Source organism: Triticum urartu, chromosome 7A, assembly GCF_056163025.1.
Source record: "Triticum urartu cultivar PI428250 chromosome 7A, HENAU_Tu73, whole genome shotgun sequence".
NCBI lineage: Eukaryota > Viridiplantae > Streptophyta > Magnoliopsida > Poales > Poaceae > Triticum > Triticum urartu.
Genome location: NC_141879.1, coordinates 60,371,397 through 60,384,746, shown reverse-complemented (window position 1 = coordinate 60,384,746; position 13,350 = coordinate 60,371,397). Strand labels below are relative to the sequence as shown.

At 45.0% G+C, this 13,350-nt stretch overlaps 1 pseudogene; it reads left to right on the top strand.

The window, feature by feature from the left end:
- Positions 1 to 10,689: 10,689 nt before the first annotated feature.
- On the top strand, positions 10,690 to 11,816 carry LOC147957763 (protein STRICTOSIDINE SYNTHASE-LIKE 10 pseudogene; annotated as a pseudogene).
- The last annotated feature ends 1,534 nt before the right edge of the window (positions 11,817 to 13,350 follow it).

Sequence of the window (13,350 nt, the reverse complement as noted above, 5' to 3'; positions counted from 1 at the left end):
TGGGCAACAAAGCATGGTAGCAGCCACATACACACATGACCTCACAAAGTACAACTATTATGATATGTTTAATCGACATGAAATATGACCACAATCCCAAGATCATGTCAGTTGCCGGAAGACCACCACCACTACACACAGCATGACGACAACAGTCGCACACTAGCTAAATGGCCATACCGTCTAAGGGCAGAGAGAGAGAGAGAGAGAGAGAGCAGGGGCTCATCGCAACCCATGTAGCCGGACATGGAGGTCCCAACGATGTCCGGTATGACTCACGTGTTGTCGGATGGCAGTCAGGTCCCAGTGGAGGTAGGTCGCTGATGACAAGAAGCTCTGGAATCCTATGCTTGGCAGATCAGCGACACTAGTTACCTGTACCAAAAAGAAAGCACCATTCATATGTGATACGTCTCCAACGTATCTATAATTTTTGATTGTTCCATGCTATTAAATATTCTTTTTTGGATGTTAATGGGCTTTATTTAGACAATTTTATATTATTTTTGGGACTAACCTATTAACCGGAGGCCCAACCCAAATTGCTGTTTTTTGCCTATTTCGGTGTTTCACAGAAAAGGAATATCAAACGGAGTGAAACCTTCGGGAGAGTTATTTTTGGAACAAACGTGATCCGGGGGACCTGGAGTGGACGTCAAGAAACAATCGAGGAGGCCACGAGGCAGGGGGGCACGCCCTCCACCCTCATGGGCCCCTCGTTGCTCCACCGACCTACTTCTTCCTCCTATATATACCTATGTACCCCGAAAACATCCAGGAGCACCACGAAACCCTATTTCCACCGCTGCAACCTTCTGTACCCAAGAGATCCCATCTTGGGGCCTTTTTCGGAGCTCCGCCGGAGGGGGCATCGATCACAGAGGGCCTCTACATCAACTCAATGGCCTCTCCGGTGATGTGTGAGTAGTTTACTTCAGACCTTCGGGTCCATAGTTATTAGCTAGATGGCTTCTTCTCTCTCTTTGGATCTCAATACAAAGTTCTCCTTGATTCTCTTGGAGATCTATTCGATGTAATCTTCTTTTGTGGTGTGTTTGTCGAGATCCGATGAATTGTGGGTTTATGATCAAGATTATCTATGAACAATATTTGAATCTTCTCTGAATTCTTTTACGTATGATTGGTTATCTTTGCAAGTCTCTTTGAATTATCAGTTTGGTTTGGCCTACTAGATTGATCTTTCTTGCAATGGGAGAAGTACTTAGCTTTGGGTTCAATCTTGCCGTGCTCGATCCTAGTGAATGTAGGGGAAACGACATGTATTGTATTGTTGCCATCGAGGATAAAAAGATGGGGTTTATATCATATTGCATGAGTTCATCCCTCTACATCATGTCAATCTTGCTTAAAGTGTTACTCTGTTCTATGAATTTAATACTCTAGATGCATGCTGGATAGCGGTCGATGTGTGGAGTAATAGTAGTAGATGCAGGCAGGAGTCGGTCTACTTGTCACGAACGTGATGCCTATATACATGAGCATGCCTAGATATTCTCATAATTATTTGCTTTTCTATCAATTGCTCGACATTAATTTGTTCACCCACCGTAATACTTATGCTATCTTGAGAGAAGCCACTAGTGAAACCTATGGCCCCGGGTCTATTTTCCATCATATTAATCTTCCATCAACAAGCTATTTCTATTACCTTTTATTTTGCAATCTTTACTTTTTATCTTTATTATAAAAATACCAAAAATATTATCTTATCATATCTATCAGATTTCACTCTCGTAAGTGACCGAGAAGGGATTGACAACCCCTTTATCGCGTTGGTTGCAAGGTTCTTATTTGTTTGTGTAGGTACGAGGTAACTCGCGCCTGGTCTCCTACTGGATTGATACTTTGGTTCTCAAAAACTGAGGGAAATACTTACGATGCTTTGCTGCATCACCCTTTCCTCTTCAAGGGAAAACCAACGCAATGCTCAACAGGTAGCAATATGCATGTAGATGGAATGATACAATAAAGTGTTACTCCGTAGCAGTAAGGACAATTGTCGTATGATCAATGTACGAGCAGATGTGTAACAAAATAGAGATAACAAGGTGGTGCAAAGTAACCACAAAAATAGCAGCAAGGAAAATGATGATTGCATAAGTATACCAACTAAGCATGGTGCTATTATGCTGCAAACAAAATCGTGTGATTCAGACCAAGTACTTAGCCAGCTTACTACCAATCTGAAGTGCTCATTCTCCGCACTAGCATTAGTTATACAACACAAGTACAAGAAAAATTACATTAAAGATTCAGTCAAGCCGCACATTGACACTCGAGGCTAAGAACTAGATTTCAAGAATTTGATGTCATTTTGAGTGAGCAAACCCAAGTGAGTTCTCTAAACAGAGCATAAAAATTCATCACAGATACATTCATCACCTGACATAAACATTTGACGTAATCCATATCCCACCAGTTAGCAGGTACCAACCAAAAGAAGCAATATACATCTACAAGTAAATAAAGTCTGGATTTAATCAAGACTAGACTGGTAAAAAAAGTAGCTTCAGAGCCACTTATTTCTTGCTAGTTTAATATACGCTAGCAATACATGCAAAACCATGTGCTAGAAGCAAAATTAAGGCAAACTATCAAAAACTAGCATAGGTTAATCAATAGGGAGGGAGCGCAGCTGCCAAATCCTAACCTTGACAAGCTCTGGGACCTGCTTCCATCACGGCAGCTGCTGACCTCCATGGAGAACAAGCACATGGAGCTTCCATGGCTTCCCGTGTGTGGTTGTGGAGAAGGAGCCTATCCGAGACGCTTGCGTGAGGAAGGAAACAAATTGTAAAAGAGAAGAAAGGGGAAGGGAAGGGGAGAGGAGCAAATCAAAGAGGAGTGGGAGTACCTTCATGATGGCGTGACAGAGCAATCAGACTGCATCTGTTGAGGCCATTGACGAATCCACTTGATCTGGACGCCGCCAGCCTGAGGTGAGGTGAGGAAGAGACGGTCGCGTCGTCGACCGAGCACAAGCATGTGGAGTGGATGTCGTCATCATCATGGTGACAGTGGCGGATAGATTTAAGAGCCGCTAACCGACCGGCTCAGTTGCATGTATAACAAAATGTCAAGCGACTGTCCTGCTCCAGAAATTTTGGCTGCATGTATAACAAAAGGAAAGGCAGGTAGATCAACATACAGCAGAAGCAACATACAATCATAGCATCTCTTCCTTCATTTTCAAGTGTCTAAAATATATAAATAATGATTCTGAAATTTGAGGCACAATCAAATGAAAGCAGATTCGCATAATCAGTAAAACTTCTAGGCACTATAGAGAACACTTTTAGTGGTACTTTGATCTTATAGCATGTATTGTTATAAGGATGCAAACTGCACGACTGATTTCACCAAAACTGATAAGTCGGCATTGAACAACACAAAACCAGCTGATACCACATTGGTAGCAAGCAAACTAACAGTCTGACATTTCTATGGAGCCAAGCCTCTAGAAATTTCATAAACTACACAAAGTTAACCTGTCTCTCTTCTAGTAGAAATTGAACAAATTAAGATACTACTGTAGGTTTTGTGCTTGAACCAAAAAATGCTACATAAAAATAATAAGCATGCACTATAGGTTTTGTCCTTGAACCAAATAATGCTGCATAGAAATAATAAGCATGTACTGTACGACATGCGTATTCGTCATAAACGTGATGCTCCAGTTTTTAACCTGTAAAAATGGAACCAAAATGTGCTCTTGTGCCAGTCCAGTACGTCCAACTGCAAATCAGATCTTGGAGGTAAATTTAAGAAAACCCAGAAAGGAGAGATGATGATTATATTTTCCTTCCTACACAACATCTCGTCTAGTACCAACAGATCTGCTATATAATCACATCATCCAATCGATCCTCAGGAGGTTGAGTGGTACTTACACAATTAAATGTGATTAGCTCATCCCTTTGAAAAAGCAACCAATACGGAAACTGACAAGTCGGCATTTAACAGCGAAACTTGGCTTGCCAAAATTCTAGGCATCTAAAATAAAAAAATAATGATTGTGAAATTTGAGGCACAATGAAAGCAGGTCCGCATAATCAGTTAAACTTCCAGGCACTACACAGCCCACTTTTAGTGTTAATGTTGATCTTATAGCATGTACTGTTACAAAGATGCAAACTGCACGACTGATTTCACAAAAATTGTCATCGGCACTTTTGGAAAGTGAGTTGCTAATTAAGGACAGGCACAATGGGCATCTAGGAAACTAAAGGTAGATGCTACTCCATGGGGTAGAGTTTCTAAATACAGGTGGCCAACGTAATTCATTCAGTCTAAAATTTCAGGTGCTGCAAAGGATTGTGCTTCATTTGTTTAAGAAGACAAGTTGGATGACAGGACATCCCCTCTTGTTCTCTCTTAAAAAATAATTTCTATGCAAATTAGTGCCAGAGAAAGGACACTAACAGAGGGAAAGTGGAGACAAGAGAAATACTTACATTTGTCTGTCTATTGCGTCAGAGCAGCGGGAGAGCGGCGTCCCGGGAAGGGAAGAAGGAAGCACACAAAGCACCTACGCGCATAAGGTAGGGGGAGCAGCCAAATCGAAACATGTTCATATTGCAACACACAGAAAGTGGTTAATGGAGAAGGCTAGCTTGTCACTATTTTTTTTTAATTTTCAGAAGTAGAAAATTTGCTGGAGAAGCATTTTTTGTCACATATATGGCTAGAATAATTTGCACAAGCATTATTTGAAGCAATAGTTATAACTTGCAGCAAGCTTACCACTCCAAGCAGTCACCCTTGCATTTCTGCCCTTCTAGTTTCCTTGCACGCACGCTGTCTTGAAGAGCTGAGTGAGATGAGCCATCACACATCTCGTTCCAGTGTTAAATATGCATGTTAAATATGCACCTTCTGAAAACATTTTCATTTGTTAGTTATATATTAACTGCTGATATAGGTAAAGAAGTATATCATAGTAGCCGATGTTGGTGTGAAACCACCATCATTGTGAAAACATATCAGCTTGAGAACTGATAAAGAATTATTTTGGTACGAAGGGAGTAATTGATAATGCTTGAAACAAAACCTAAAACTATAGTGAGTGCTTTGTCACTTTTGCTGTCTCGACACCGTCAAGGACGTGTTGTACAACTTGCAATAGTGGCTACCGGACACGGCAATTAACATCCCAATGCATTCATAGTCGACCACCAATATGCTCAATAATGGGAGTGGAGGGTCGATGCAGCAAAAGACTAAGGAAAAGCATCTAGTAACCCTAAGAAAACCAAGAAAGGAAAGAGGATGATTATACTTTCCAACGCATCTAGTACCATCAGATCTGCTATATGGTTACATCATCCAATCTAGTCTCAAGAGATTGACTGATACTTATACAATCAAATGTGATTAGCTCCTCCCTTTGGAAAAAGCAACTAGTGCCAAAACTGATAAGTCGGCATTGAACAACACAAAACCAGCTGATACCACATTGGTAGCAAGCAAACTAACAGTCTGACATTTCTATGGAGCCAAGCCTCTAGAAATTTCATAAACTACACAAAGTTAACCTGTCTCTCTTCTAGTAGAAATTGAACAAATTAAGATACTACTGTAGGTTTTGTGCTTGAACCAAAAAATGCTACATAAAAATAATAAGCATGCACTATAGGTTTTGTCCTTGAACCAAATAATGCTGCATAGAAATAATAAGCATGTACTGTACGACATGCGTATTCGTCATAAACGTGATGCTCCAGTTTTTAACCTGTAAAAATGGAACCAAAATGTGCTCTTGTGCCAGTCCAGTACGTCCAACTGCAAATCAGATCTTGGAGGTAAATTTAAGAAAACCCAGAAAGGAGAGATGATGATTATATTTTCCTTCCTACACAACATCTCGTCTAGTACCAACAGATCTGCTATATAATCACATCATCCAATCGATCCTCAGGAGGTTGAGTGGTACTTACACAATTAAATGTGATTAGCTCATCCCTTTGAAAAAGCAACCAATACGGAAACTGACAAGTCGGCATTTAACAGCGAAACTTGGCTTGCCAAAATTCTAGGCATCTAAAATAAAAAAATAATGATTGTGAAATTTGAGGCACAATGAAAGCAGGTCCACATAATCAGTTAAACTTCCAGGCACTACACAGCCCACTTTTAGTGTTAATGTTGATCTTATAGCATGTACTGTTACAAAGATGCAAACTGCACTACTGATTTCACAAAAATTGCCATTATCACTTTTGGAAAGTTTGTTGCTCAATAAGGACAGGCACAACGGGCTTCTTCATAACTAAAAGTCAGTACTTTTGGCCGATCCTGGGAGAATTGGCCCCCTCCCCAGCTTCTCATAGAATCTCCAACCCTCATTTGTTTGACCATCCTAGCTAGTTAGAGCCTAATTAGCTTGGAATGTCTTGCAAGTTGTACTCCAAGACTTATATTCTGTAGATTCAAGATAGTTGTACTCTAATACCAAGGCCAAATTGAAGCAAATATTCCTACAATAGCTATACTCTGTAATCCATACAAATGACCACTAACCCTGAACCAAGTTGCATCTAGTTTATCATTTGTGTTACTGATCGAAAGCAGCACAACAACACCTAACTATAACAAGATGACCTTTATAAGGGAAAAATTCATTGCTTTAGAAGACGAAATTAGAACTCAAGAGGACAGCAGCAAGTATGGCAAATTAAAAAAACTATACTGACAGGGAGCAGACTAAAAGGGCTCCCCCTTGTTCCCCAAAACATGTCATTTCAGATACTAGAGGTCTAAAAACACAACTTTGACTACCAAGTTTTACTATAATGTGGGTCAAAGATTCTGGGAGTAGCTGAGGAGAGGGGCGATTCTGGAAGAATCCGCCAAAAGAAGCCCTTAAAGGTACATGATACTACATAGGGTAAAGTTTCTAAATACAGGTGGCCAATGTATTTCATTCAGTCTGAAACTTCAAGTGTTGCAAAGGATTGTGCTTCATTTGTTCAAGAAGACAAGTTGGATTACAAGACATCCCCTCTTGTCCTCTCTGAAGAAATAATTTCTATGCAAATTAAGCCCAGAGGAAGCACAAGAACAGAGGGTAAGGGGAGACAAAGATAAATACTTACATTTGTCAATCCATGGCGTTAGAGCAGCGGGATAGCGGCGTCCCACGAAGGGAAGAAGGAAGCACATGGAGCACCTGCACGCGCACATCAGGGAGGGAAGTGGCCAAATCAAAACCTGTTCATATAGCATAGAAGCACACACAAAGTGGTTAATGGAGAAGGCTAGCTTGTTACTAAATTTTTTATTTTCAGAAGTAGAAAATCTAAACGATAGACAAACAAATTGGTGTGGAAATTTGCTGGAGAAGCATTTTTTTTCTCATGTACATGGCTAGAATAATTTGTAGAAGCATTGTTTGAAGCTATATTTACAACTTGCAGCAAGATTACCACTCCAAGTAGTCACAACTTGCAGCAAGCTTACCACTCCAAGTAGTCGCAACTTGCATTTCTGCCATTCTCCTTTCCTGGTACACACGCTGTCTTCAAGAGTTGAGTGAGATGAGCCATCGCACATCTCGTTGCAGTAGAAGCCAGGGACCAGATTGTCTCAACTAAAGAAGCAGCATCAAGGGTGAATTCTTTACTTATCTAAAATTCAGAATACAACAACTTAATCCCCAGTTCATTACACATGGCAGAAGCAGCCGCATATGAAATTAACTTAACCCAGGAAGGAACCTCAAATAAAATAAAACTAGAAATATAACTTGAGAATAAATAGAAATCAATCCGTCTGTTCATTACCACATTGCGGAAACAACTTGTTGAATTAACCCACAATAGTGCAAGCTTGGGCTGTCACTGGTCAGTGACATAAAAAGTGAATTTGAAGGTAATTTTTCTGAGTTGCTAGTTATGAACAGCATATCATTTATGTAAAGGTAGAGTTAAAGTTTCAAATTTGAAGGCATATCATGGCAGGTGAGTGAAATGCCACAGGTTAAATATGCACCTTCTGAAAACATTTTCATTTTTTGGTTATATATTAGCTGATGTTGGTCCGAAACAACCATCATTGAGAGTAAAACTATAGTGAGTGCTTTGTCACGTTTGCCGTCTCAACACCGTCAAGGACGTGTGGTAGAACTTGCGGGAGTGGCTACCGTACATGGCAATTAACATCCCGACGCATTCCTAGTAGACCACTATGCTGCCGAATAATGGGAGTGGAGGGTCCGTGCAGCGAAAGACTCTGGAAAAACATCTAGTAAATTTAAGAAAACCAAGAGAGGAAAGATGATGATTATATTTTCCAACGCATCTAGTACCATCAGATCTGCTATGTGGTTGCATCATCCAATCCAGTCTCAAGAGATTGAGTGATACTTGTGCAATCACATGTGATTAGCTCCTCCCTTTTGAAAAAGCAACCAGTGCCAAAACTAATAAGTCGGCATTGAACCAAAACCAATTGATACCACATTGGTAGCAAGCAAACTACCAGATTGACATTGCTATGGAGCCAAGCCTCTAGAAATTTCATAAACTACACAAAGTTGACCTGTCTCTCTTCTTCTAGTAGAAATTGAACAAATCAAGATATATACTACTGTAGGTTTTGTGCTTGAACCAAAAAATGCTGCATAGAAGTAATAAGCATGTACTGTATGTGATGCGTATTCGTCATAAAAGTGATGCTCCAGTTTTAAGCCTGTAAAAATGGAACCAAAACGTGCTCTTTTGTCTGGGCAGTAGGTACAATTGCAAACCAGATCTTGGCTAGGGTTCGATTCCAATGGTGTCTGCGCTCCGAGGATGGAAACTCATGAGGGGAGGGGAGGAAGGGAAGGGCGTTGGAGAAGAGCGAATCAAAGATGGGCGGGCGAGAGACAAGTTACCTTGACGAGCAGGAGCGTCCCTAGCCCGAGTGAGCACGGAGGAAGCTCCATGCTGGCGTCGCCGGCAAGCAAGAAGAGCAGACGGAGGTTGTGCCCGGTGCGCGAGTGATCGAGAGCTCCAGTTCAAATATCTTAAAGGATCTGGGGACGCCGACCGACCTCCTCCTCGCTCGAGGGGTGGGGAGGGGAGGGGGCGGCGGTGAGGTCCGAGTCTCCGAGGGAGATGGGGCGTTGGGTGGCAGCACCAATGTGGTGTTGTGTGTGGGTGTGGGTAGGGGAGCAATGAATGAATCGGTCGGGGGAAGTCGATGTGATTTCGCCGTTTCGGTTTACCCACGTCGGATTGCTTCTTGTTCATTAGAGAATTGTTGCGTTCCACAGATCGATCTCATGCCAATCTCATCTCAGCGGTCCGTCCGTGTCTACTGTTAGATCTTCTCTTTCTTTCTTGGTACTAGTACTAGTATTAATCAATCGTTTCACTGGCCTTCCATTAATGATTGGTCAACCTCATCTTTCACTGATCGATTTCTCGCTCATTGTCAAATTTATCTCCCATGGATTGATCCTTCTTTCTTGTGAACCCATCTCAGCGGCACGTCCAAATCTAACAGTGATCCTCTCATTGCTTGTTGCTAATGTGCACACACGTCGATCCATGCGTAGTACCTGACATCATCCTCACGCGCACATATGCACTACTACTAGTAGCTAATTAATTTGAATGCATGCATGTATGTCTAATTGTGTACGAACGACGTGCTCCCCACTAACAGCAGCGTCTCAACTACCTTGTGTAACTAGTCTAGTGCAAGGAGCAGACATAGGCGGAGATGGCCGCTCAAGTGCGGATCTGCAGCTGCCACCATGCATTGTCATCCCGCTTGCAGCTTCGGCGACCATTGTCCACCGCGCAACACACAAATAGCCCCCCTCAAAAATCGATCACGGTCGTCCATGCATAAACTGGTGGAGAGAGAGAGAGAGAGAAACCTGGTTCGGCCTAGGCCTGACCTAGGGCCCACATCTCTCTTACGAGGCCGCACTTCGGGCGCAAGAGCGGGAGTGGACCGAAATAGTTAAAATCATTTGGCCTAAGAACGGGAGGTGGTGGGGCGCTCCTAGCGGCGCCTACTCAGGGCAACAAGGCCATCCTAGCGGTGGTGATGTGGTCGTGATGGCAGCGAGGCATTCTCTACGGACAGCACTGCAACGATCTCTATTGGCATCGCGGTCGTCTGCAAGGACACTTAGCTCCTCCATCGTCATGAATTCGGACCACTCCGGTCGTCGTGGTGGAGGAAGAACCGGTCGCGGCCGCACCCTAGCCTTCCCTCTCCAATCTCCTATAGGCTATAGCAACCCTGACGCCGGTCGTCCTCCAGCGGGAGCGGCACGACCGTTGATCTCTTCTAATGAGGCCATTCTGCGGAGCACCGCCACAAGGCGGAAAGCGTCGATGATGTCTAGTGGCGGGGATGCGTGCACCATGAGGTGGCACCGGGTTTTAGATCCATGCACGACGGTCGAGTCGGTATGACGTGGTAGCTAGCTATACACTGTTGAAGACTTTTTCTTTTGAAATGAAACTATTGAAGATGAGATCATTATATACAATAGATGGATCGATTGATCCGCAAGCTTCGAATCCAACTCGACTCGATTGCCTCCGTCCGTCTCGGCGTACGTGTGGATCATGCATGGGCCGACTCGGACCTGTAGCTGTCCATCAGAGTACATATAATAGGACATCTAGACACCTCCCTTCAATCCATCAAACCAAACCACATCCAGCAGATCGACACACACGGTACAACCAACCTCCATCGAACAGCCGACGTGATCGATCGACAAGCTTAAGGTAGCCGGCCAGCCAGCCAACATGGGCTGCAGCATGAGCCGCCTCCTCAAGGCCACCGTCGCTCTGGTCATACTTGTCCTTCTCTTCATGCCCGGGGCCATGGCAGCCGCCGCCGCAAGCTTCGACGCCTCCCGGGCACAACAGCTGCCCCTGCCGCCCGGAGAAGTGCACGGGCCGGAGAGCGTCGCCTTCGACGCTCAGGGCCGAGGCCCCTACAGCGGCGTCTCCGACAGCCGCATCCTGAGGTGGAATGGGCCCAAGCTTGGCTGGACAACATACGCCTACGGACCAGGCTACGACAGCGAAACGTGCACGACATCCAGGTTTGGCACGGAGGCGGACATAGAGAGCCGCTGCGGTCGCCCACTTGGTCTGCGCTTCAACCAGAAAACGGGTGACCTCTACGTGGCCGATGCGTACAAAGGCCTTATGCGTGTGCCGCCCGGCGGCGGGGAGGCCACCGTGTTGGTCGATCAGATTGATGGCATGCCGCTGCGTTTCACCAACGGGGTTGACGTCGATCAAGTCACCGGTCAAGTCTACTTCACCCATAGTTCGATGAACTACGACAGGTCAGAACACGAGATGGTCACCAAGACCAGGGACTCCACGGGCCGCCTCATGATGTATGATCCACGAACATCGGACGCCACCGTGCTCCAACCAAGGATGACATACCCGAACGGCGTCGCGCTCAGCGCCGACCGCACACACCTCGTGGTCGCATCTACTGGCCCGTGCAAGCTGCTGAGGCACTGGATCAAAGGGGTCGACGCGGGCAAGTCCGAGCCTTTGGCCGACCTGCCGGGCTACCCAGATAACGTGAGGCCCGACAGGAAAGGAGGCTACTGGGTGGCGTTGCACCGTGAGAGAAATGAGCTGCCCTTTGGTCGTGATAGCCATCTTCTTGCTGTGAGGGTCGCTGCTGATGGGAAGATAGTCGAGGAGATGAGAGGGCCAAAGAAAGTCAGGCCAACCGAGATCATGGAAAGAGATGACGGCAAACTCTACTTGGGCTCGGTGGAGCTTCCTTATGTCGGCGTAGTAAAAAGGAAGTAGAGAAGTAGAGTATAGTAGATATAGGATGGATTTAGTTTCTTATTATACTTGCAGCTAAATGTAACGCTCCAGTTTCTTTTTGTTATAGGCAAACTATTGTAATGCATATTTTTAGAGATCTTTTACAGTACACCTAAGATATATTAGCCATCCATTTAAGTGGACGAACGTTCCAGATTTACCAATACTACAACACAATTTGGGTAGTATGTATATTATGACGGTAGGGACATTTTGGGTGGTAATCAGTTAAAACTCGGCCAGGCCAAGGACGCGCTGAGGTCACCGACGCACGCAGGCGGACCCAGCAATTCGACGGAGCCGCCCACCACGCCGCTCGGTGGCGTTCTACTCGGACGCTTGGCGGCCTTTGTCCATCACACGGAGCCCCACGCCACAGACACCAACTCCGGCCATTGCTCCGAGATCAATTCCTTCCCCGTGTCACCACTGGCGCCCATCGTAAGCCCCCCTCCCTCACGAAGATAGCTCCGTCCCTCGTCTTTATCTCTCCTCCGGTTTCTTGTGTGTTTTGGTCATTCGTGCCGAGTGCTGGGTGTCTGTGCTAGCTTAACGATGGGTGTGTGCGCGCGGGGGGCGCTGGAGCGTAGTGTGTGATGGATTGATGTGTGCTGGCGGCTGCGTACAAAATTGTATACTAATCAATACATACCTGCATGAGCCTTGAGCGACATAGGCTTGCTAGCCCACTCCAACTTGCAGCCTTGCTAACTCACACCGCCATGGACGAGGGTGCGCGCCGGGAGGATTGCAGGCAGCGTCAAGATGATGGAAGTCTTGGTGCGGGCGGCGGCCTGCAAGTGGCGTTGGGATGCGAAGGTTGGGGGTGGCCGCCGGCGGCCTGTAGGCTGGGTCGACTGTTATTGTTGGCGGCGGTGTGTCAGGATGCTGAAGGCTGGGGACGACAATGTGCAGATGAATTATATTTTAATTAATTATCTAAATCGTTACAGTTAAAAGTCAGAAAGGAGAAATTTACCCCTAATTGGGAATTATCAAGACCGTTGGATTAGTTAGTATGATGTACCGTAAAATATCTCTAAGAAATTTCGAACACGCTGCTCGTGTGTATCATATACTCTCTCTATCCCGCATTACTTGTCATAGAAATGAATGTTTCATTTCAGCGAAAGTAGTTCCAGACGAAGGGAGTACTAAAGAAGGAACCGGTTCTGCTAGAAAAATCATTTCGCCTTATCTGAGGAATAAGGGCTAGTAGTTGCTGTCAAAAAGAAACTGTACACACTCCGTGCTGAGGGCGAGGTACGCCTAGGAGATGAAGCACGCGGACACGATGGAGCCGCTTCTTATGCTCACCGTAGTGCTTCTCCTTGTGCATGCCGTGAGTTCCCTGGTGCGCACGGCTATCGCCCGTCGGCGGTACTCGCGGTGCTACCTGCTGGACTACGTGTGCCTCAAGATGGCAATGGGGTCTTGAAACCCGTGTCCACGTGGATTTTTACCCTATTAGGGGACGGGGATGGACAACTTTCTATCCCCGCGGGGCTGTTCG